The sequence below is a fragment of the Coenobita brevimanus genome, chromosome 66 (assembly GCF_032717465.1).
Source record: "Coenobita brevimanus isolate Jiangsu-jjx chromosome 66, ASM3271746v2, whole genome shotgun sequence".
In the NCBI taxonomy this organism is placed as follows: domain Eukaryota; kingdom Metazoa; phylum Arthropoda; class Malacostraca; order Decapoda; family Coenobitidae; genus Coenobita; species Coenobita brevimanus.
In genome coordinates this window covers 30,495,854-30,522,090 of record NC_137019.1, presented here as the reverse complement: position 1 = coordinate 30,522,090, position 26,237 = coordinate 30,495,854, and the positions used below count along the sequence as shown (strand labels likewise).

The 26,237-nt window shown below is 41.3% G+C and overlaps 1 protein-coding gene across 1 annotated transcript in view; it reads left to right on the top strand.

Moving 5' to 3' along the window:
* LOC145405329 (putative inorganic phosphate cotransporter) overlaps positions 1–26,237 on the top strand; it is a 311,806-nt gene that overhangs the window by 69,503 nt on the left and 216,066 nt on the right. The gene's annotated exons all lie outside the window — the stretch shown is intronic.

Here is a 26,237-nt window from a genome sequence, read left to right as displayed (position 1 = left end):
CCCGTTTGGGGTGGCCACAAACAAATCGCCTCCAAGTCGCTCTGTCCCCTGCCATTTCACTCCCCTGCTTCCAACTCACACACCCCTCTCTCATATACCTCTCCACCCCATCCCTCCATCTCATCCTCGGCCTCCCCCTCCCTCTTCCCCCCTCCACCTCACTCACATACACTCTCTTCGTCAGTCTTTCACCCTCCATCCTCTCCACATGGCCAAACCACCTCAGTGTGTTCCTCATAACGCTTCCTATCACATCCACATCCACACCACAACGTTCCTTTAAATCCTCATTCGTCAGCCTGTCTCTCCATGTGACTCCACAGGCTCCTCTTAAATAACTCATTTCCACTGCTCTCACTCTTGACTTGTGTCCTTCCAACAACGTCCAAGCTTCACTGAGATATATATATATATATATATATATATATATATATATATATATATATTTATCTATCTATCTATATATCTATATATATAATCTATCTATCTATCTATCTATCTATATATATATATATATATATATATATATATATATATATATACACACACACACCTGTGTGTAGTTATAGACTTGAATCGTGGAAGTCACAGAGGTAATATGAAGCGGATCACCAGGCAGAACACAAACAAACATCGTGGCGAAGTTAGAATCTTTATTTGCTGACGTTTCGGAATGTGCTTATTCCATCCTCTGAGCAAAATCTACAATCGAGAATTATACACAGTTCAGATTATTATATCATAATACGATCAAAACGAGACTAAAAACATGAAGGTACATAAACGAAGGTCATTAAAATACCTCGGTCGTAAACCAATAAGTAATTAAATCTAAAATGAAGGGGATAAGAGTAAGAAAGCAAAATGTATCTGTAAAATAATTAATACAGTACTGTAAGAAACTTACCGAGTGTGGAGAACAAAGCAGTTCACAGGAAGCCATGTCACTGATTGAAAGGTTGAAGCGATATTGGTACAAAGTTTCCACAGTGGGAAGGTCCGTGTCATTGCTGCTTCCACCAAGAACTGTGAAGTGGGAATGAGAGAAAGGATGGTCGTATTGTTGTGAGTGATCTCGTATTGCTGACTGTGGTGGATTGGTGATTAACTGGCCTGTTCGAACTGAACGACCTAAGTGTTCATGGATTCGTGTCTTTAGGTGTCTTTTTGTTTTACCTACATATGTCACCCTACAGCTGGCACACGTGAAAAGGTAAACAATGGATACTTGTAAGTGTGACGGTTTACCTTGAAAAAACTCTGGATAGTTTTTTTAGGTTTTAAATACAACTCTAAGTGACACGTGGGAAGTGTTGAGCTAGAAGTTTTTGAAGTTTGTCCCTAAGTGTGAAGCTAAAGGGGGCGGACCTCCTTTCCCACCTTACTGCAAGGTGAGTAATAGCAATGTCCAAACAGCCAGATTTGCCCATTCCACTTTACCAAGCATCCATTCACTCACCATTCAAGCCCCCGGAATTCTAGCTCTATCTGATGCGCCAAAAACATTCATCACGTTTTGTAGCTTCACATACACGTTTCCGTCAGAGTCAGTCCGGACGCTGTTACGTTAAAAAAGGGTGCCAAATCCGTGATCATGCGCCTCTCCTAACAATATTCATCCAGCCAGCTCGATCTCTTGTCAGCCTCCTAGCCTCACCAACTTCCAAACCTCTCTTCCTCACGCACTCATCCATCATATCCCTCCACCTTCTCCTTGGTCTACCTCGCCTCCTCCCTCCTTCAAATTGTGTCAGGTACAACTTTTCCACCACTCTATTGTCATCCATTCTCTTCACATGATAATACCATCTCAGTACATTATCCTCGATTCTGGTGTCCACAGACTTCCTCACTCCACATCTTTCACGAATCACACTGTTTCGTATCCTATCCACTCTCTACTCCACATGCATTCCTCAGCAGTCACATCTCCATTGCTGTCACTCTTGACTTTTCATTTTCATGCTACACCATAGTCACATCCATATGTTAAAGTTGGCACTAACACTCCTTCATGCAATCCTTGTGCTGTTGCAACACTCCTGTGTTTCTTATCAAGGCCTTCATTGCACCAGCTTTCCTTTCTTGTGTCACTCTACTTTCCACTTCTTTTGCACATTTTCCGCTTTTTTCCATCTCTGTACCAAGGTATTTGAACTCTCTCTTCAATTCCAGTCTCTCTCTGTTCATTGTAACATCGCACTGGGAGTCACCTTCTCTCTCAAAGACCATTACTTTACTCTTTTCTGCATTTACTTTAAGGCACGACGCTCAGACATCAGCTAAACTCTGCACCAATTTACCAAGTTCCTGTCCGGTATTTGCAAGTAGTACTGCATCATCAGCATACATTTATATATATACTGAACAACCATAGGGACATCACACAACCTTGACACACGCCCATACCGATCGTGGGACATTCACGTAGATGCCTATTAACCCTTACACATGCTTCACTACCGTCATAAAAACTCTTAACGGCACCTAGCAGCCTACCATCTATATAGTACATGCTCGAAACTTTCCACAATCCTCCTCTGTCTACTTTGTCATATGCTTTTTCCAGATCCATGAATGCCATAAACACCTTAGAGTCCTTCTCACAAGCCTTCTCCACTATCTGTGTCACTGCAAATATTTGGTCCACACATCCTCTGCCACTCCTAAAACCACCCTGTTCATCACTCACTAGGACTTATATCTCTCTTACTTTCTCTATAATACTCCTTCCATATACCTTCCCTAACACACTCAATAAATTTATTCCAAGATAATTCTTGCATTCACTTCGCTCACATTTATTTTTGTACAGGGGTACAATCACAGCCTTTTTCCACTCTGCTGGCACAGTTTCACTCATCCATGCCTTCTTACATATCTCCAACAAGCACTTCATTCCACCCTCTCCACTACACTTTATTATCTCTGCATACACCTCATCAGCTTCAGCTGCTTTCCCATTTTTCAGCCGCTTCACAGCGCTCTTCACCTATGCAAGTGTCACATTTCCTGGCAGTGCTTCCCTTCTCTGCACACCCCCAAAACCAATCAAGTTATCAGTGGCTGTGCTGTCTCTATTCCCATTCATCAAGCTTTAAAAATATTCTTTCCATCTGGCCCTTACTTCATCCCCATGGATTGATTGTCTACCACCTGCATCCTTCACATTTCTTTCTGCTTTCACTTCTACATTTCCGCATACCCTTTCCACAGTAACTTCCTATTTTCAGAGTAGTTTGCATTCATTTTTCTTCCTAGATCGTCATTTACATCCTTATTTTTCCTCTTCACCGGTCTCTTTACGTGCTTCTTGCTCTCAATACATTCAGTTCTTATTTCAGGTGAACCCCTGTCCTGAAACCACTCTAGCCATTTCTTCCTCTTTTCCTCCACTGTTCTCTTAACCTCCTCATTATGTAGTTGTCGCCGAGCTATTGCAACTGTGTGTTGAATTGTAGGGATTTCACAGAAAGAATGTCCATTGTGCTTGTCATAGATGGCAGGAGAAAGATAAAGATGAGTCTGGGGTTTGATTGTAGTTTATTTTTTCACAGGGAATATCACAAGAGTAGTACCGAGTTGAGTTGTCTAGGGAATATCTCAAGAGCAGTAAGTAGGAGAGAGCAGTTTTATGATTGCTAACCCGACATGCTACTTCCTGCCTCTCCTCATCGTGCCTCTATTCTCTCATAACTCCTTCTGCTCTGTCTCTTCCATTTCTCCAGTACATGACTGGCTGTGTCACGTGTAAGGGCACGGGTGTGTGGAACCTTCCCGAGCCTGGGGAGTATCCGATCAGGCGTCATTGTGCTGTGTGTGATATTCCTAACTAAGAATGTGTGTTGCTGTTTCCTCTAGTTCTCTCACTTAGGCACGACTTTCACCTAACATCTATATTACATGATTATATACGTTACTAGCTATTATGTACTGTTATGATATTTTAGTGTCCTGACATCGCTCGGTCACGCCCAAACTACGTACCTACATAAGCATGTAGTAACAAATTATATTTTAATCTATTTAATGCACGGTATTCATCACAATATTGTAGACAATAATACTGAAGAAACAGAACACATTGTAGTAATATATTGTATGTATGAAGGAGTAAATACATGGTAGTAAAATATTGAATATAGAATATTGTATAACATATTGCAGTACTGTAGTGGCACAAAATGTGTGTGTACAACAGACATATGCATACATTTATGCAAAGGTAATATAACGGCAGTACCATGCCAAGACTATAGTAAGAGTCACTTACATGTATGTAATGTTCTTATTATATATATATATATATATATATATATATATATATATATATATAGAGAGAGAGAGAGAGAGAGAGAGAGAGAGAGAGAGACAGAGAGAGAGAGAGAGAGAGACAGAGAGAGAGAGAGAGAGAGAGGTGTGCGTACGTAGGAGGACTACTGGGCCTTGAAAGCAGGCTGTGAAGCCTATGCCCAGAGTCGGTCACATAAAATATATATATATATTGTTACATAGCCTATGATTTCATCATCCTTTGTGTAATTCTAACGTACAGTATGCTGCATGTTTGATCACGAGCGTGTTCTACCTCACTCCCCCCCTCCTCCCTTATAGTAGAGTAAGTCGTTCTTTCTGTTGTTCAGAGCAGGATTGTCAACTCTTTGTCCCCATGGCTTCATTTGCGCATCCTTCTTACAAGTTGTATCAAGCTCTGCCGGCCCCTATATAATGAGCTCAGTCTCTACATTAATTGCCACTTAGATCTACTCCTCATTTTGTTCACATCTCTGTCCTCCCCTTTACAGTTGTTATTATTGTGAGTGCTCAGGAAGTCTCCAACCATCTAGCAGCTGTGTAATTTGAGTATAAGTGTTATTGCATTTTTTCTTGTACTGTGTAGCATAAGGTGTTAATTCTTAGGCCTAGTGAGGTTTTTGTGATTAATGTAAGATTTTATGTCAGCCAATTGTTAATAATAGTTTGTATCTGTAATAATTTATCTTGCATTAACTGAGCATTATCCAGTGTATTGTCATTTTATCAGGGCTGACTTAGATAAATTCACTCTTGCTAATTTCGTGTTAATAGAGGCTATTGCAGTTAACCATATATTTAACCTGTTTTTTGCCATTACATTATCCTTATGAGTCCTGAATGTTTTGTTGTTAGTTTGAGCATTAAACTTTAACTTGTAATTTTACCTAACTCTTTTGTTTTGAACCTGGAACTTTACGGGACAGTAGTGATTTTTAGTATTCTCACTTAAAGTGTACATTATCTTTCTCTGTTCCGTAACATAATTTTGGCGACCTCTTATCAGGATATTCAGGATATTATCATAAGGATATTGCTTGATATTTTGTGACTGTGATTTATTCATGATGTCTACTATTACTACGCTTGATGAAGCCAAAGATTTTTTGTCAAATGTGCAAACAGTGTGTGATGTAGAAAACAGAACAAAGAATGAGCTGAAGCTTGTTGCTCAACAATTGGGAATTGCTGTTCGCTCTCATCATTCTAAAGATCAAATTGTTGAAATGATTAATGAAAGCCTGTTTAATGTAACTCCTCCAAATGAGCAAACGCAGATTGAATTAGCTAAGTTACAGCTAGCCCTGCAGGAGGCTCGTGTTAAGGAGGCTGAATTTCAGGCAAAAGCTAAGGAGGCTGAGGCACAAGTTGAAATTGCTAGGATTCAGGCAGACCATGAGTATCGCATGAAACAAGGTGGAACTGGATCATCTAGCTCTGATGATTTTGATGTGGCTAAAAATGTTAAACTTGTCCCTCCTTTTAACGAATCTGATTTAACAAAGTATTTTCAGTTGTTTGAGAGGGTAGCTACAGGTTTTAATTGGCCCAAAAAGTATTGGCCAGTACTCCTTCAAACTGTTCTCACCGGTAAAGCTCAAGTAACTTATGCATCTTTGCCTCAGGATCAATCTGATAATTATGATGTAGTTAAGAGCTTGATTCTTAAGGCCTATGAGCTTGTTCCTGAAGCCTATAGAGTAAAATTTAGGACAACTTATAAGCAAGATAAGCAATCCCATGTTGAGTATGCAAAAATAAAAAAAGATCTGTTAGAGCAATGGTTAAATTCTAAGAATGTGGATTCTGATTTTGGTAAATTTAAGCAGATGATTTTGCTGGAGGACTTCAAACGGTGTATTAATAAAGATGTAAGCCTATATCTTGATGAGAAAAGAATAGATAATTTGTCTGATGCTGCAGTTTTAGCTGATGAGTATGTTCTCACTCACAAAAGATATTCTAAAAAAAAAAAGGAAAGCTGAGAGTAAGTACGTTGCCTCTACTCAGAGTACAGGTACAGGAGAGAGAATAAAGATGATGTTTCTCAGGAAGTAAATACCAGCTTCACCTCTAGAATTCAGAAAAGTAAATGTACTTATTGTAGTAAGCTTGGTCATACTACGGAGAAATGTTTCAGGAGACAGCGTGATGTGAACAAAAAGGAGTCTTTAAATATTCAGTCAATTGGTCTAGTGTCCACCCTTGAGAGTTCCCAGAATTCCTTAACTAAGTTAACTGAACCTGCTTTGAGGGGTAAATTAAATTCTCATGATGGAGCTCCTCTTTTGAGCAGTAACGTGGGTGACACTCTCAAGAGTTCATGTGCTAATTTCCTGTCTGATGGTTTTGTCAGTCCTCTGGACAGTAATAACAGGAAATCAGTTAAAATATATCGTGATACAGGTGCTTGCCAATCCCTTATGCTGACCAGTGTTCTAGGCTCTAATGTTAATTCCTCTGATGAAACTGTAATCTTACAAGGTGTAGGGAATAATTACTTCTCTGTCCCTCTGTGCAGAGTGAATTTAGAGTCTGGTTTTGTTAATGGTTCCGTTATGGTTGGGTTGGTTGAGACACTCCCAATGTCAGGTGTAACTTTCTTACTTGGAAATGATATTGGTGGAAGTCAAGTGTGTCCAGCTCCTCAGTTGTCTAGTGAGCCAGTGGCTGCGGCCCAGGATTGTGATGTCCCTGATGTGTTCCCTGCATGTGCTGTCACTAGGGCTAAGTCTAAAGTTACTGGTGACTTAGAGGATAATGATGATGATGATGATGTTATCCTAGCTGACACTTTTCTTGCTAATTTGGACCACTCACCAGATGAGGCAGTACCCCGTAGTGTTGATAATTTGTCTCGTCAAGAGTTGGTTGAGTTGCAGGTTGCTGACCCTGAGTTGAAAGGTCTAGCTAACTCTGCTTGCAGTGAGGAAGAGTCAGCTGGTGCTTCTACTTGTTATTATATAAAGTCAGGAGTACTTATGAGGAAGTAGAGACCCCCAACAGCATCAGCCGACTGTGTCATCCCTCGTGTTTGTAGGCAGGATATCATTAGAGTGGCTCATGATTCCAGTTTGGCAGGACACCTTGAAGTGAGGAAGACTGTGGCACGCATTTTGAAACACTTCTACTGGCCAGGTATTTTCAGGGATGTTTCCTGGTATTGTAAGTCTTGTCACACCTGTCAAGTTGTGGGGAAGTGTAATCAGACCGAAAAAGTTGCACCTCTAGTTCCCATTCCTCCTTTTGAGGCGCCTTTCACCCGTGTGTTGGTGGATATTGTGGGCCCTCTTCCTAAGACTTCTTCAGGATTTTCTTATGTGTTGACCCTGATTGATATGGCTACTCGTTATCCTGAAGCCATTCCACTTAGAAATATCTCAGCAAAGAACGTGGTTAAGGAAATGCTAGGGTTCTTCACAAAGTTTGGTCCGCCCAAGGAGGTACAGTCAGACCGGGGAAGTAATTTAATGTCAAATGTTTTCAAGCAGTCTCTGAAAGAGTTGGGCATCACCCAGATCACGTCTTCAGCTTACCATCCCCAGACCCAAGGAGCGTTGGAGAGATATCATCAAACACTCAAATCGATGCTCAAGAAATACTGTTTGGAACATCAGAAAGACTGGGATAAAGGTCTTCCATTTGTTGTATTTGCCGCAAGAGAATCTCCAAATGAATCACTGGGCTTCTCACCTTTTGAACTACTGTTTGGCCATGAAGTAATAGGACCCCTTAAGCTACTTAAGGAATGCTGGCTGTCGGAGGAAGATGACGTCAACTTGCTGGAGTATGTGATGAAGTTCAAAGAACGGCTGTTCACTGCTTTACAGCTGGCAAGAGAGAATTTAGGAGCTGCTCAGGAGAAGATGAAGACTTGGTATGATAAGAAGTCCAGGTTACGCCACTTTCAGCCAGGAGATCAGGTTTTGATTCTGCTACCGGTGCATGGGCAACCTCTTCAAGCCAAGTTTAGTGGTCCTTATTTCGTGGAGAAGAAACTCAGTGATGTCAACTATGTCATCGCCACACCAGATCGTAGAAGGAACAAGCAACTTTGTCACATCAACATGCTAAAGTTATATCACAGGCGGGACAAAAATAATCCAGTCTGCACTGTAGCTGTTCCACCCGAGTCTGCAAGTGAAGTTCTCCCATGCAGCATGAGCCTCAGTGATAGTTTGGGGAAGAATCCTGATATCATGAATGATCTCCAGACTAAGCTTTCTCATCTACCTCCCGAGGAAAGGCAGGAGTTTTCGGCATTACTGCAGGAGTACCCGCAAGTGTTCCGTGCTACTCCAGGAAGAACCACTGTGTTGATGCATGATGTCGATGTTGGAGACGCAAAGCCAATTAAACTGCCTCCTTACCGTGTGAACCCAGTGAAAGTTCCTCTCATCCAGAAGGAGCTTGGCTACCTGTTAGACCACAAGATGATTGAGCCCTGTCAGAGCGAGTGGAGTTCTCCTGTCACTCTAGTCCCTAACCCAGGTGGGTCACAGCGGCTTTGCATCGACTACAGACGTGTTAATCAGATAACCAAAACAGACACTTACCCTCTCCCTCGTGTGGAAGATTGCATAGACAAGATCGGAAAGGCTAGGTACATAAGTAAGTTTGATTTGTTAAAGGGATACTGGCAAGTACCTATGACTGAACGTGCTAGGGAGATCTCATGTTTTGTAACACTAGGAAAGACTTTTGCATGTTCTGTAATGCCATATGGTATGAAGAATGCACCAGCCACATTTCAGAAGCTCATGAATGTTGTAACAGAGGGTTTGGCAGGGTGTGTTGTTTATATTGATGATGTATTAATCTTCAGTGACAACTGGAAAGATCACCTATGCCATGTCAGTAAATTTCTTGAGTGTTTGGTTCAGGCTAATCTTGTAGCTAACTTATCAAAGTGTGAGTTTGGTCAAGCTAAAGTTCAGTACCTTGGGTACGTAATTGGTGATGGACATGTTGCACCACCAGCAGCTAAGGTTCAGACCTAAAAGTAGGAAAGAGCTACAAAGATTTTTGGGAATGGTAGGTTATTACAGGAGATTTGTTCTTAACTTTTCAATTCTTGTATCACCACTTACAGACCTACTGAAAAAGGGAGTTAAATTTGTCTGGACCGATGACTGTGAATCCTCTTTCAGCAAATTTAAAGCTATCCTATTAAGTCAGCCAGTGCTCGCTACTCCAAATTTTGCTAACCCTTTTAAGATGGTTGTTGATGCAAGTGATACAGGAGCTGGGGCTGTTTTGCTGCAAGAGGATGATCAGGGTATTGAACACCCTGTATCTTATTACAGTAAGAATTCACTCCACCTCAAAAGAACTACTCAACTATTGAGAAAGAGCTTTTGGCCTTGATTTTGGGTTTACAGCATTTTTCATTTTATTTGTGTTCTGGGTTTGACCCCATAGTCATTTATACTGATCATAACCCACTGAAATTCCTTAGTAAGTTTAAAGATAAAAATCAGAGATTGAAAAGATGGAGTCTACTTCTTCAGGAGTATTCATTAGACATACAACATGTCAAGGGGAAAGAGAATGTTATTGCAGATTGCTTATCTAGGCTTTAGACAGATTGTTTTAGAGTAATAAGAAATTTCCTTTGTAAATTTCTTTTTCTTTGTGGGGAGGTGTTACATAGCCTATGATTTCATCATCCTTTGTGTAATTCTAACGTACAGTATGCTGCATGTTTGATCACGAGCGTGTTCTACCTCACTCCCCCCCTCCTCCCTTATAGTAGAGTAAGTCGTTCTTTCTGTTGTTCAGAGGAGGATTGTCAACTCTTTGTCCCCATGGCTTCATTTGCGCGTCCTTCTTACAAGTTGTATCAAGCTCTGCCGGCCCCTATATAATGAGCTCAATCTCTACATTAATTGCCACTTAGATCTACTCCTCATTTTGTTCACATCTCTGTCCTCCCCTGTACAGTTGTTATTATTGTGAGTGCTCAGGAGTCTCCAACCATCTAGCAGCTGTGTAATTTGAGTATAAGTGCTATTGCATTTTTTTTGTACTGTGTAGCATAAGGTGTTAATTCTTAGGCCTAGTGAGGTTTTTGTGATTAATGTAAGGTTTTATGTCAGCCAATTGTTAATAATAGTTTGTATCTGTAATAATTTATCTTGCATTAACTGAGCATTATCCAGTGTATTGTCATTTTATCAGGGCTGACTTAGATAAATTCACTCTTGCTAATTTCGTGTTAATAGAGGCTATTGCAGTTAACCATATATTTAACCTGTTTTTTGCCATTACATTATCCTTATGAGTCCTGAATGTTTTGTTGTTAGTTTGAGCATTAAAGTTTAACTTGTAATTTTACCTAACTCTTTTGTTTTGAACCTGGAACTTTACGGGACAGTAGTGATTTTTAGTATTCTCACTTAAAGTGTACATTATCTTTCTCTGTTCCGTAACAATATATATATATATATATATATATATATATATATATATATATATATATATATATATATATATATATATATATATATATATATATATATTGTTTTATGAAATGGATAAATTTATATCAGTTTATCATTTATGCATGGTTAGCTTAATATTATGTAATATGTTACCCAATAATTTTCCCTCATTTTCTATTTTTTTCTTTGTATATATCATTTATATTTACATAGTACACACATTTCACTCAGGGGGTCTCACTTGAATCATTAGTCTTCCTCCCGTAAATACTGACTCCAAATTTGCAATCCTTGCTTGCATTCTGTGCATAACCCATAGTAGTATACTAAATATAATGGAGAACATTACAAAGAGAACTGGAGCTAGGCTATACACATAATATGCACTGAAGATATTGTATACTCAGTTCTTCCCAGGGCTTCATTTTTTGCCTGATTAATTTCACGGTTTCAAACTTATGTGAAATTAACTTAATATTTGTGCTCATGTTTAAGTCTATCTCAAGCTGTGGTTGAAGTATTTGTGTGTGTAATTAAGGATGGCATAGTGATTGTTTGTAGCTAAGGTGGACAAAGATGGTGTAAGTACAGCACAATAGTCAGGTGCTATGTGTAATCCTGATGCTGAAATATGAGATGGTGGTGTATCTGGACAAATTACGAAAGCTGATGTGTTATGAGTGAAGTAGAAAAACTGTGAATGCCCAATGCATTGATGATGGGTGAGTTTATTTGGAGCAAATGTGAAGTTGCAATGCTGATGAATGTCATGATTTCTTATGATGGCCATTTCACAAGGTACTGTTCCAGTAGGCTGAAACGTGAAAATGTAGGCTACGCAGGACAAAGGTGAACAGTATGTAAGGATGTACAACACTTTCATTCAATAGTTGATTCACTAGCAAAAGTGACAGAGTCCTGTCTCTTGGAGACCATGATGAGTTCGGTGTTGGTGTTGATGTTGATGATGACCAAGGTGTTATTATTCTTACAAGGAAAAGGGTATATTAATTTTGACAGACTTTGAACAGATGAACTGTTATGCACGGTACATGAACTATTACTGATGATAGCGGTAGAGTAGCTTCTAAGTGTGGATAATATAGCATAAGATTCCTGTTCCGGAACAAAGGCTTCAAACCATGTTTGTGTATGCCTTGACTGATTATTTGACGTAGAATGTGAACTGGAAGTAGGTTAATGGTGTTCTTGCTATTACCAGAATTTGCTTACGAGCTCTAGTGTTGTCTGACTAAAGTATTATTATGTCAATATGCTCCATGATTACTGAGAAGTGTTGAAAAAGTGTCATGTTTCCTTCCATTACATTTATTTTGTCCACAGTCTGATGAGTTATCCTTTCTGCTTTTCTGAGATTTTTCAAAATCATCATTGCTGTGTTTTGATTGTCAACTGGCTTCTGTTGATATGTTAATACCTGAGCTAATTTAATAAATTCCTTGATTATTTCTTGAAGATCTTCTTCTGTAGCCAATCCAAAAATATTTCCCTGAATTGCGCTACCCAATTCGAACAAACCGCGCCTCTCACATGCATGTGTGATGTTTATGTCCCTAAGTGCCTCCATTCCACGAGATGGGATATCTTGGATCATGACGAGCATGGTAGTTTTTACTTGTTTTAATTTCCATTTTGCTAACTTCATGAATTCAGTCACTTCCCTTATGTTATGAGCTTTTGAAGCAGAAATTCTTACCATAACTTCCACTGTCCTCAGAGGCTTGGCAATGTTCTCCAACAATACCGGCATTTCATGTAAGATGTCCAAACTATTTTCAGTACTCATGATATCTTCACGATTGCTGTTAAGGCCGTTGGGGCTATGAAGCATCCTTGCCTTACTCAATGTTGAGGGTCTAAGTGAGCTGATCCTCTTGGTATAAATACAGTATATATATATATATATATATATATATATATATATATATATATATATATATAAATAGATAGACAGATAGATAGATACGAGAATCCATGGTATAATTCCCCTCATCGTTACCTACCGGAAAAAAAATCTATTAACCCGCCGCGTCCCTGAGACGTGAATTCACGTCCTCATATGATGTGCACTCATATCCCGGAGACGTGAATTAACGCGGCAACATTGCAAGTCCCTAATTTGCACAATTTTCAATTTTCGCCAGTGATTTCGCGAGTGATTTTTGGCACGTATACACGGGACACCTTCCTCTATTCCTCTACAAGATGCCAAGCAGGAACAATGCCTTACACCGCATAGCCTCTCCCCCCCCCTTGCACGCCATTGTCTCAGCAATTCACCTGTTACCAGTGACCTGGCCAATAAAGACATTCAGGGCCAGAGTGATTCCCCAATCGATGACAATGTGGAGGACAAAGTTTACATAGCATTAGAGGAAGAAACAGAAATGATGATCAGGTAATGTGGGAAAAAAAAGGTCATGAATGGTGATGAGTTAGTGAAACGATGCTTATAATGCTTATATTACTGTTTGAAAACCAATATACTCTTGTACTACATATAAATTCGTACCAAGTAAATAAATAAATACTGTTTATGAGTGGATAAAATAGTTACCCTCCCATAAAACTCGTTTTCTTTGGTGCCAGCCTGATAGAAAACCCAGTCAGGTAAGGAGGTACTCGTACCTAGATCAAGTATTTTAAACCTCAGGTGAGCGATTTCTCTATGAATTTTCGATGTTTCTCACCAAAAGCGGATGTTTGAGCCAAAAAAAAAAAAGGTCCAAAAATGTTGGGACTGGGGCGTGGCACTGCCCAGAAAACGTCAGGATGGGGCGGGTTAATTAGCTAATCCAGTCATGCTGAGGTCGATGATAGTGATGATGTACATTACAACTGGCTCTTGGAGAACAATAACTTTGCTCGTTGTTTCACTTACAGAAGGAGTTTATATCGATACCTAGATCATGTAAATACTGTATTGTGGCATTTGTAGCAACAGTTGCACCTGTTATTTGTTTGTTTGTTATGCAATCTTTATTTTTGTATGTATTGATATTTGTATGTATTGTTGGATGGTCCTAATGAGAGAGGGCAATGTTTGGAAACTCCCTGTACTGTTGTTTGCAGATGATACTGTGTTGTTAAGTGAAAACGAAGGGGAGCTGCAAGGCTTGGTGGATGAGTCTGGGAGAGCGTGTAAGAAACAGAATCTAAAGGTGAATTTAGGGAAGAGTAAAGTTATGGTCTTCGAGAGAAGTGAAGTCAGTGAATCTACAGTGAGGTTGGAAGAGGAGGAAATGGAAAATGCGAGTACGTTTAAGTACTTGGGTAGTGTGATGAGTAAGAATGGAAGTTTGAAAGGTGAAGTGCTTGAAAAGGTACAACAAGGAAGAAAGGTTGCTGGTTCCTTCAAAGCAGTGATAAGAAATAGGGAAGTGAACATGGAAGTGAAAATGTTACTACATGACAGTATTGTGATACCAACTCTAACGTATGGAAGTGAAGCTTGGACTTTGTTGGAGGGACACAAGTCAAGAGTGAGAGCAGTGGTAATGAGTTATTTGAGAGGAGCCTGTGGAGTCACATGGAGAGACAGACTGACAAATGAGGATGTGAAGGAGCATTGTGGTGTGGATGTGGATGTGATAAGTAGTGTTAGGAGAGACACACTGAGGTGGTTTGGCCATGTGGAGAGGATGGAGAGTGAGAGACTGACGAGGAGAGTGTATGTGAGTGAGGTGGAAGGGGAGAGAGGGAGGGGGAGGCCAAGGATGAGATGGAGGGATGGAGTGAGAGGTATATGAGAGAAGGGGTGTGTGAGCTGGGAGCTGGGCAGTGAAATGGTGAGGGACAAGGCAACGTGGAGGCTATTTGTTTGTGGCCACCCCATATGGGATTAAGGGGTCTGGCAATAGATAGATAGATAGATTTCCTCTAGTTTATTTTCATGATTTGTGTTCGGTATTTTGGTGGTGTCTGAGGTTGCATGATTGCTGGCTAAATTCCTTGGGACCCTTTTTCAATTATCAATATGAATTTGTTTTTCTTCACCACTCGAGAGTGACCTAATTACTACCTTGTTTGCTGTCTTCTTGATTACTCTGTATGGGCCTTCAAATTTTGGTGATAGTTTATTGCTGCTAGTATGACTGATACCATACACAATGTTACCTAAGCCGGTAGTTGATTCTTTTGTCATTTTATTGAATGACTCCATCATTTCTTCCTTGGACATTGATAATTGTTTCTTCACCCTTTTGTGTGTATCCTGGAATTCATGCAAACAGAGTTTAGGATAATCGTCATAATTGTATAAAGGCAAATTTTCACCTTCTAAAATTTTGACAGTATTTTTTTGTCTGTCCCATAGATAATGAAATGGGGTGTGTCTCCTATAGAGTTATTTATTGCACAATTAATTGATGCTTCCAGAGTGGGAATCCAATCATCCAAGCATGCATAATTTTCACTGAGAGTGTCATAGCATATCGAACACTTGTTTGTTTTGTCTCTCCACCAACCCATTGGATGCTGGGTGATGGCTAAGACATTTACCTTTTTCATGTTGTTTACATATTTCTTGTAAGGTTTCAGAATTAAATTCACTTCCATTATCACTCATTAACCTCTTTGCACACGATGACGCATTTGTCATCATTTGAGGCATGTGTGCGACTACTCTTGATGACACGTTTGTCAACATAAAAGCATAAAACCTTTGTCAGAGAAAAAGTTTTCAGCCGATCGGTATCATTTTTGGACGCATCATAGTTCCCATGCCTCTCGTCAAAAGTAATGACTTGGCAACCTCAGGACCCGAGACCCACAATAGGTTGTTTAGTTCCGCATCAGCTGTCGAGGGAGAAGGTAGCGCATGGCTAGGCATTTAAATCGTACTCTATTTACCCTATCCCAGGACGCACGTCATATTCCACTATACCAATAGTGCTTGTGTTTACTTTTTGGGCACTATTGTGATTAGATTTGGTGTTTGCAATAGGGAATTAGGTTTTGGTGAATCATTCCTGGCCATTATCAGCCGTTGGCCCAACAAAGATTGTGCTAGGCCTACCCTATTTTTCGGCATGTCCCAACAACTACACTCCCAATACTCTGCACCCAATGTGAGTATTCAATCACTGAATAATAGTGATAGTGAATCAGGTGAATATAGTGTGCAATAGCCAATGAGGAAGGGCGTGGTCAAATGTTTAGCAGAGGGAGGCGGGAAGCCACCTGACAACACGGCATTGTCTTGAATGGAATATTTACCAAGGTGTTGATGAAGTCCTTGTTTTATGCTGATATATGGTGGATAGTGTTATTGTGCAATAGATAGGAGTATAGTGCAACGGGTGTACGTGATGAAATATTGGCTAGGGCAGGAGTCACGTACACCTTATAACCAAAGCATACCGTTGTCAGGAGGGGATAAAATAGAGGAGGTTTATAGGGATATTTGATTTTATCATATTGTTATATTTATTCTGCATATTTTCTGTGTGAAATAAAGCATGAGTATTATTGATATATTTATCGTATGCTTGTGTGGTTGAACGTAAACACTACATCACGTGCTCGTCGGAAAATATCATCTGCGATACCTTAGGTATCGGAGATGTGACATACAGAGGACTTTCAGGTACTGTTGTGGTGAAACATACTGTATGTCTCATAAAATGACGGATTTGATTATGTATATTGTGAAATAAAATCGTAAACCCTGCAGCATCTCCAGGTAAGGGAAACATCATCTGCTACACCTTAGCAGACAGGTAAGGTCCACGTACTTGTACTGTACTTGTTGTGGTGTAATATACTGTTTATCTCATATATTGATAGATTTGGTATTGTTTTATGTGACAGTAAATGACTGACCCAATGGGGTGCTTTCAAAGCTAGTATTCCGGTAGATGTCACCACCACTGGGACAAACACAATCCCTGCGCTGTTTAAAAAGCATATTTTTCTTTATTAAATATCTACACTGTTGTGTGAAACTGTGAATCATAGTAATGTCATATACTGTAATATAAATAATACAAATAGAACATTCATATATAACGTAGCAAGAATTGTTTATATTTATCATAAATAGAAATTAAAATATCATTGATGGCATGTGATGACAACCCGCTATTTCATTGGACCTATAATATTTAATTTCTGCTACATTTAGTGCAAGTTAAGTTCTTAATACATAGTTTGTTCAGACTGTAAATTATGCCTAGTGGGTATCTTGACTCATTCAGTCTCTATGTGGGCAGAAATTTAATGTTGAGTAAATACTGGAACTCAACATTGTGCACACTCCCTTCCATGCACACCACAAGACTCGTGTTGCCACGGTTTGAGAAGGCCGTGGTGTTGCCCCCTCAGACCCTCCAAAGCAATTACAGTACATTACTTTATCTAAGCCAATGAAGTCTAAATTGTATTATTTTAAGCATTAGTCCTCGTGAGGTTGTTTCGAAAACAAATCTCTCGTGAAAAAAACTTAAACACTGGACTGTCTTGTGCCCATGAGCGAAGGGAGTGAGCAAAGTGTTGAGTCCCAGTATTTACTCAACATTATTTTCTGCCCACAAAGAGGCTGAGTGCGTCAAGTTACCCACTAGGCGTAATTTACAGTCTGAACAAACAATGTATTAAGAACCTAACTTGCACTAAATGTGGCAGAAATCAAATAATATGGGACCATTGAAATGGCGGGTTGCCATCACATGCCATCGATGATATTTTAATTTTCGTTTATGATAAATATAAACAATTCACGCTACGTTATATATACGTGTTCTATTTTTATTATTGATATTACGGTATATGACATTACCATGATTCACAGTTTCACTCATCAGTGTAGATATTTAACAAAGAAAAACATGCTTTTTAAACTGAGAGGGGATGTGTTTGTCCCAGTGGTGGTGACATCTACCGGAATACTAGGCTTTTCAGAAGCACCCCATTGTAGATGGTGTGATATACTGTATATCTCATATAGTGATATATTTTATTATTTTTTTTTATGTGAAAAGAAAGTGAAAGTGAACCACGTTCTCCTCTAGAAATCTTCGTCTGCTACACCTTACCGGGCAGGTATGGGCCATGTAATTGATCTACGTAAGACGTGCATTTCCACTTTATTGGTGAAATATACTGTGTATCTCATATATTGATAGATTTGGTCACGTATTATGTGGAAATAACATGAAAGACTGAGCCACGTGCTCGTAATGAAGTGTGTGTGTCGTACACCTAAGCTAGCACAAAGGTAGGAAAATGAAATGCGAGATACGTAATTGTAGATGATGTGATATACTGTGTATCTCATACAGTGATATATTTTATTATTTTTTTTTATGTGAAAAGAAAGTGAAAGTGAACCACGTGCTCCTCAAGAAATCATCGTCTGCTACACTTTACTGGCCAGGTTTGGGCCACGTAATTGATCTACATTTACATTTTATTGGTGAAATATACTGTGTATCCCATGTATTGATATATTTGGCTATGTTTTATGTGAAAAGACAGTGAAAAACGGACCCTCGTGCTCGTAATGAAGAGTGTGTGTCGTACACCTGAGCTAGCACAAAGGTAGTGAAATGCAATGCGAGGTTAGGAACACGTGCATTTATATATTTTTTCTGGTGAAATATACTGTGCATTCCATGTATTGATATATTTGGCTATGTTTTATGTGAAAAGACATTGAAGAAAGGACCCACGTGCTTGTAATGAAGTGTGTGTGCCATACAACTGAGCTAGCACAAAGGTAGCGAAATGCAACGCGAGGTTAGGAACACGTGCATGTTTTTTTTTTTTTTTTGTGGGGGGGTGAAATAGACTCTGTATCCCATGTATTGATATATTTGGCTATGTTTTATGTGAAAAGATAGTGAAAACTGGACCCACGTGCTCGTTATCTCGTAAGAGAAACACCGTCTGCTACACCTTAGTGCACAAGTAATGGCCTATGGAACACGTCCATTTACATGTTACTGGTGAAATTTACTGTGTATCGTATAAAAATCATAGATTTGATTATGTGTAATGTGCAAAGAAAATAAAAGAGGTAATCATGTGCTAGTGGCCCCTACCTGTGCAGTAAGCCAGGTGTAGGAGACGATGTTTTTCAATGACATACACGTATATCATTAACCCTTGTGTTGTGCCAGTGTTGAGCCAAGTTCTTGGCTGGCTGTGAATAAAATATCTTGACTCATACAAAGTGATAGATTGGGTTATGTTTTATGTGTAAAGACAGTGAAAGACTGACTACTGCAGTGTGCTCTCGTAAGGGAAACACCATCTGCTACACATTGGTGCAAAGTTAACGGCCTACAGAACACGTCCATTTACATGTTACTGGTGAAATATACTGTGTTTCTCATAAAAAATGATAGATTTGCTTATGTGTAATGTGCAAAGAAAATGAAAGAGGTAACCGCATGTTAGTGGCCCCTTCTTGTGCACTAAGCCAGGTGTAGGAGATGATGTTTTTCAAGGACATACACATATATCATGAACCCTTGCGTTGTGCCGGTGTGTGCCAAGTTCTTGGCTGGCTGTGAATAAAATATCTTGACTTCTTTATTCTAGCTCACACTCCTACCACAGCATTGGATTGCCACAGGGTCCACAATCCCTTAGACAGCAATTTATTCTCCAGGTGGCTTGCAACGACAGCAGTCTTGCAAAGATGAAACGTGGGTTGGAACCACACGAGTGGCATAAGATCCTCAATGAGGTAGAGTCAGAGAGCGACATTGAGAGCGACCGTCCTGGGGTGGAGGAGGTTGAGCTGCAACCATCCGGTCAGCAAATGGAGCTGCCCTACCACCTTCATCGTGGGAAACCACACCGCCATCATCGGCCGGTTTCACCGGTGAACCCTCCCCACCTCTAGGACCTGCCAGTCCCACCACTCTCTTTGTCAGCTCCCAATCTCTAGGTCCTTCTGCCCCCCTTGGTGAGCCGGTGTCACCGGAAGCTGGGCCATCATTCATTGTGATGGCCCCTCCACCCGCTCTGCCATGCAGGATGCTACGGTGACATCCTTGTCACAGGACCGGGGAGACTGGTGTCCCCAGAGCCTTCTGTCTCGCCCTCGTCCGAGGTGTCCCCTCCCAGATGAGGGCGCCGTGGTCCACTGCCTGGACACAGGGGACGTCCAAGGGGTCAGAGGGCAGGCCGAAGGATGTTGACAGGCCGACCCGCTGCCACCGCCACTGATGAGGATCCTGGGTGGAGCAGTGGCCCATTCACACCGAACCATGGGCCATTCACTGGCTCCCCATGGATCCAGGTGGATATTCCAACAACTCCCCTGCAGTTCTTCCAGCTCTTTTTCATGCGGGAGTTGTTGTCATACCTCACTGTGGAAACCAACTGGTACACCACATTCCTGGGGACTCAGCTGGATGCCTGGTTCTCCTGCAGTGAAGAGATGACCAGGTTCCTGGGGTTATACCTTTTCATGGGGGTCGTGCACATGCCAACCGTCAGGCACTACTGCAGGAGCTCCGAGCTGCATGACTACCCTAGGGTCCGGTGGGCAATGAGTGGAAGGCACTTCAATGCCATCCTCAAGCATTTCCACGCCTTCAACTTGCTCATCATTTCCCGGGACAACCAAGATTGGCTCATCCGCATTCGCACGGTCATGGAGTACCTTCTTCAGCAGTTCCAGTCAGTGTACCTACCCGAGGAGCAGCTCAGCCTGGATGAGGGCTCTCTGGGGTGGAAGGGCCGGCTGTCCTTCCGCGTCTACAACCCCCAGAAGCCCAACAAGTATTCCATGAAGATGTACATGCTGGCTGAGTCATCCTCGGGCTACTTCTGGAACCTCGAGGTCTACACGGGGGTGCAACGTACCCTCGAGAACACCGTGTTGAGCCTTGTGGAACCAGTGAGGGACCAGGGCCATAAGTTCCTCATGAACAACTATTACAATTCTGTAGCCCTGTGCGAACGACTCTTCACTGCAAAATTTTACGTGTGTGGGAACCTACGGCTGCCACGCCAGCTGCAGGCAATTGCCAGGGCTAAGAGCCTACCCGAGGGGGGCATGGCATACAGGCACAAGGACAATGTGCTAGTCCTACTGTGGAGAGACAAGCGCATTGTGAACATGGTGTCCACCTTCCACATTGCGGACACCATTCTGAAGAGGGTTCGAGGGAAGGTGCGGGGTAATGACGGGTGGACAACCTACATGGAGAAGATCGTTCACAAGCCTGTCGTTGTGGAGGAGTACAAGAGGTATATGGGTGGGGTGGATCATTTCAATCAGATGGTCCAGTACTACCCATCTTACGCCGAACTGTCAAGTGGACGAAGATCACATTCTACTTCATTCAAACGGCACTGTTCAATGCATTTGCCTTGTATAAGGAGTTCAGACATGCACAAGTAACACTCCTGGAATTTGTGGAGCAGATCATCTACGATCTGCATTTCCATGAAGAGGACTGGCCGGCATTTGGACACACACTCCACCACGCCCCAGACCTACCTACCCGGCAGCCAGCACCAGCATCACCTGGCACCCAGCAGGCACAATCACCAGCACCAGGATGTGCCCAGCCACCATCAGCACCAGCACAGCCTGCAGGAGACCCCACACCAGCACCACCAGAAGCAGGACCATCACAGGTGCCACCATCACCACCAGCAGCACCTGGAGAAGGCCTATCAGGGGTGTCAGAACCACCACCACCTCCAGTTGCTGGTCCGTCGGGAGAACTCGTGCCTGGGCCTGCAGCTCCTGCACGACAGGGCCACACAGCACAAGGGTATCCAAGCAAGAGTCGCCGGGTGATTGACGATGACGTGAGGTTGGATCGCACTCTGGGCCACCACCGGGTGAGGATCCCTGACAAGAAAAGGCTCAGATGCACCTTGTGCTTCAAGTTGGGGATGAGGAAGGACACAAGGAACATGTGTCCTGTATGTGATGTGACGCTTTGCGTGGGTGAGTGTTTTGACCGGTACCATACCGAGCGATACCTCCACTAGTGGAGCGCACACACACACACACACACACACACACACACACACACACACACACACACACACACACACCAAACACACACACACACAGTACAAAATTCCTCACCTCCCAACCGATCTGGTCTTGCAGGAAGATCATCGCCACTGGAAAAGTACGTGTTCTTTTTTTATTTATCTGTTTACCTTTATTTATGTCAGTATATTTACATATACATATATATTGTTATTTACCGCAACACAAATGACAGGGAAATAAGTACTGCTTCAGTCTCAGTTGCTAGCAACAGGTTTAGTGGTCATGTGTGGTTTCTGTTAGGACTAAAAACTAAACAGAACTATATAAAATATTTGTTGGTATAAAATCGAAGAAAGCGTAGCTAGCAAGCATAAAAGTGTTGGCGCGGCCGTACTAAAATAACCTGAGCGCATCTGACGCCGTAGTTTTTTAGCATTTTTCTCGAAAACTATGAGGCCTAGGATCACCGTTCTTTACTGAGATGAAAGAGAATGAAATTGTGCATAGGATGATGAAATAAAAACATAACGGTGCCAAGAAAAGTTCTTCGCAAACCCTCCCCGAATAAAAAATTTGTTTTCTGTCGAAAATGGGTTTTATTTTTTCGATTATTACTCGAAGGCCATACCTCATATCAAACTGGGACCCGCCCCACTCGAAAGCAAATAAAATTCTCTTTCGATTGATGGTATAACATGTAGAGATTGATTAGTAAACATTCGACTTATGATGTTGGGAAGTGAAATCTATGATCCCGAATATTTATTCCATGGGCTCTAATGTACGTATAGTGTGTGTGTGTGTGTGTGTGTGTGTGTGTGTGTGTGTGTGTTTACTTATCATGTAGAACAAACATCGACGAATAGGAATATGTGAGTTTTGTGGCAAAATAAACATGTTTAAGTTGTGAAAATAACCCGAGAATACACATTTTTGGAGCGCACTGCAGCCGAGGGGGGTAGGGGAGAAACGCCCACCCGTCATAGCCCGGAAAACTTATGAAACTTATCCGCGCACGAAGGGGTTAATGTAATACCTTTGGTGACGTGAACCGTCTTGTTCTCTTTGATTGCACTTGTCACTGTTTCTGCTGTCTTATCCTGAATTGGGACTAAAATCACATATCTTGAGAAATGATTTGTAAAACGAAGAGATATTGATTATTATTATAAGATAAGAGTAACTTAAGTAAGTCAACCACGACAACATCCCACGGTTGGTTAGGTACAGGATATATCCCTATAGGTGCAGGTGTTAACGTGTAGCCTTTGTGTCGCACATATGACTCGCATCTGTCTATATGACTGTATATCTCTTTTCGTAACGATGGCCAGTAGTATAGGATCCGGGCTTGTCTAACCATCCTATCCTTGCCAGGATGTTCTGCATGTGGACTATCGCATATCGTCCTTAACCCTTCGTTAATCAGGTGGGGTGTTCTGGCACCCCAGATTCTTTTAAAAGCTCATATTTCCTAGCCGGTAATTCGAATACTTCTCTCCGTTCCATTACTCTCCTGATTCAGTGAGGGGAGGGAGTATGTGGATTGGTTTGGTCCTGCCTCTGCTGTAGTGACAGAGACCGGCTCTCCCCCCCCCCCCCGGGTGTCCAGTCACCCCATCAGACTAACCATTTAGATCATATTGTGATAGACTGTTTTTTTTTTTTTTATCTTATTTTTGCATATTGTTTATCAGTATACTGATTTTAAAAATCACAAGAAGTATTTCCTGTGCGTGTTTACCTGACAAATGAGATATGAGTCCATTTGTTGTTGTTTTTTACTGATATTATAATTTATTGTATTTTATTTTTATAAGTTAATAAACACCACCTACAAGGCATTCAATCTTTTCATTAGTGATTGCAGAGATATGCTGAAGCAGCAGTATGAATATATTTTACATGTTAGTAACACCACATGTATTTTTGTATTGGGGTGTTGTAACACCCCACCGGACTAACCACGTTTGAATACCCCACAGGACTAACAAAGGGTTAATACGTGAGGTATCATTTCACTGGGTACCACTAATTGTCTATATTACTTCTATGGTTTGGTTGTCCTGGGTTGATCCTATATAAGGCATTGTCGACTATTGTGAAATGTTCGGGTGGCATATGTGGCATGGGTAATTGTATGTCCTTGCCACCTTCCAACCTATAACTCTAGACCACGTTGGATCAAGTCTCTGTGCTTTCGAGATTTCGTCATGGGTTGCGATGTTTTCCTTGAGACCTAATGTCGCGACATGAATTGTCGTCGCGTTCCTAGATAGTGCATCAGTGACAAAATTTATTTTGCCTTGGAAGTAGTGAATATGTACATTATAGTTTTCAAACATACACTTCCATGTTGCTCTCCTCCCAGAAAGGATTTTTTCTTGGAACATGTCCACTGGCTGTTTATGGTAGGTGAATAGGTGAATTTCGTAATCATATGCCAAATCTCGAAACTTGTGTAATCCAAAGACCAGTGGAAGTGCCTGTAGGTCTGTAGTGCAATAATTTTTCTCTGCACCTTTTATTTATCTGGTAGCGAATGCAATTGGTTGATTTTTCCCACGCTTCTTGTATCAGTATGGCCCCTAATCCTTGAAGACACGCATCTGTGCAAATTAGAAATGGTTTTGTGAAATTGGGATGGGCCAAGCAAGGTGCACATGTAAGTTAATCTTTTAATTCATTAAATGCTAGTTTTTGTTCCTTTCCCCATTCAAATAGAGCTTGTTTTTTCAGTAGGTGGAATAATGGTTTTGCTATATGAGAGAATTGATGTATGAAACGTCTAGAATAGCCAGCCAGACCTAAACATTATCTTACTTCATCCACATTCGTGGGTTCAGGAAATCACTTACTGCTTCTATTTTGTCCTCAGATATGTGGATCCCCTCTGCTTCTAGTCTGTGGCCTAAGAATTTTATTTCCTGAAAGCAAAATTTGCATTTAGACAGATTAATCTTCAAACCAGCATTGGCTAACTTGTGTAGGAGCTGGTCTTGTTTCTAGTGTTGCACTTATGATGTCGTCCAAGTAGACAAATATTCCATTTCCTAGCATTCCAGATAGTACATGATTCATTAATAGTTAGAATGTGCCTAGTGCTGTCCTTAACCCCATCGGCATTCATTTATATTATCCCTGTATTTGTGGAGAAAGCAGTGTATTTGCGTTAGTGATGTATCGGATACCAAATTTTAGAGAGCCGGATATCTATTTCTCATAAAATGCAGTTGCGGATAAAACTGCGGAGGCTAAGATAAAAAATTTTGCGGACGCAGACACAACTCCATGTCCACAGTTCCAGCGGACGCGGATTTTTTTTACGCATATTACAGTTCATTTATCCAGTATAAAGTGACGAGTTTCAGCCACACTTAATTGTACGGCAGGCGTGTTTACCAGTGTGCGTCGTAGCTGCCACTCAAACCTTCAGTTAAACAAAGAGAGAGAGGAGAGGAAGAAAGAAGATAAAAGCGAAAAATAAATTAGAGATATAATAAGAGAAGAATGTATAGTTTTTGATGAATTAATAACTTTAAACGAAATAACAAAACTCTTGTCATACTAAGAAATAGTACTGACTTTATATATATCTACCTATCAATTGCCAGACGCCTCAATCCCGTTTGGGGTGGCCACAAACAAATCGCCTCCAAGTCGCCTTGTCCCCCGCCATTTCACTGCCCTGCTCCCAACTCACACCCCCCTCTCTCATATACCTCTCCACCCCATCCCTCCATCTCATCCTCGGCCTCCCCCTCCCTCTTCCCCCCTCCACCTCACTCACATACACTCTCTTCGTCAGTCTTTCGCCCTCCATTCTCTCCACATGGCCAAACCACCTCAGTGTGTTCCTCATAACGCTTTCTATCACATACACATCCATACCACAACGCTCCTTTATATCCTCATTCGTCAGCCTGTCTCTCCATGTGACTCCACAGGCTCCTCTTAAATAACTCATTTCCACTGCTCTCACTCTTGACTTGTGTCCTTCCAACAACGTCCAAGCTTCACTTCCATACGTTAGAGTTGGTATCACAATACTGTCATGTAGTAAATTTTTCATTTCCATGCTCACTTCCCTGTTTCTTATCACTGCTTTCAAAGAACCAGCAACCTTTCTTCCCTGCTGTACCCTTTCAAGCACTTCACCCTCCAAACCTCCATCCTTACTCATCACACTACCCAAGTACCTAAACATACTCACATTTTCCAATTCCTCACCATCCAACCTCGCTGTACATTCACTGACTTCACCCCTCTCAAAGACCATCACTTTACTCTTCCCTACATTCATCTTTAGATTCCGTTTCTTACACACTCTCCCAAACTCATCCACCAAGCCTTGCAGCTCCCCTTCATCTTCACTCAACAACACGGTATCATCTGCAAACAACAATACAGGGAGTTTCCAAACACTAACCTCTCTCACCAGGGCCACTCCAACATCCACTATCCTACCTTGTACCTCTTTTATTACC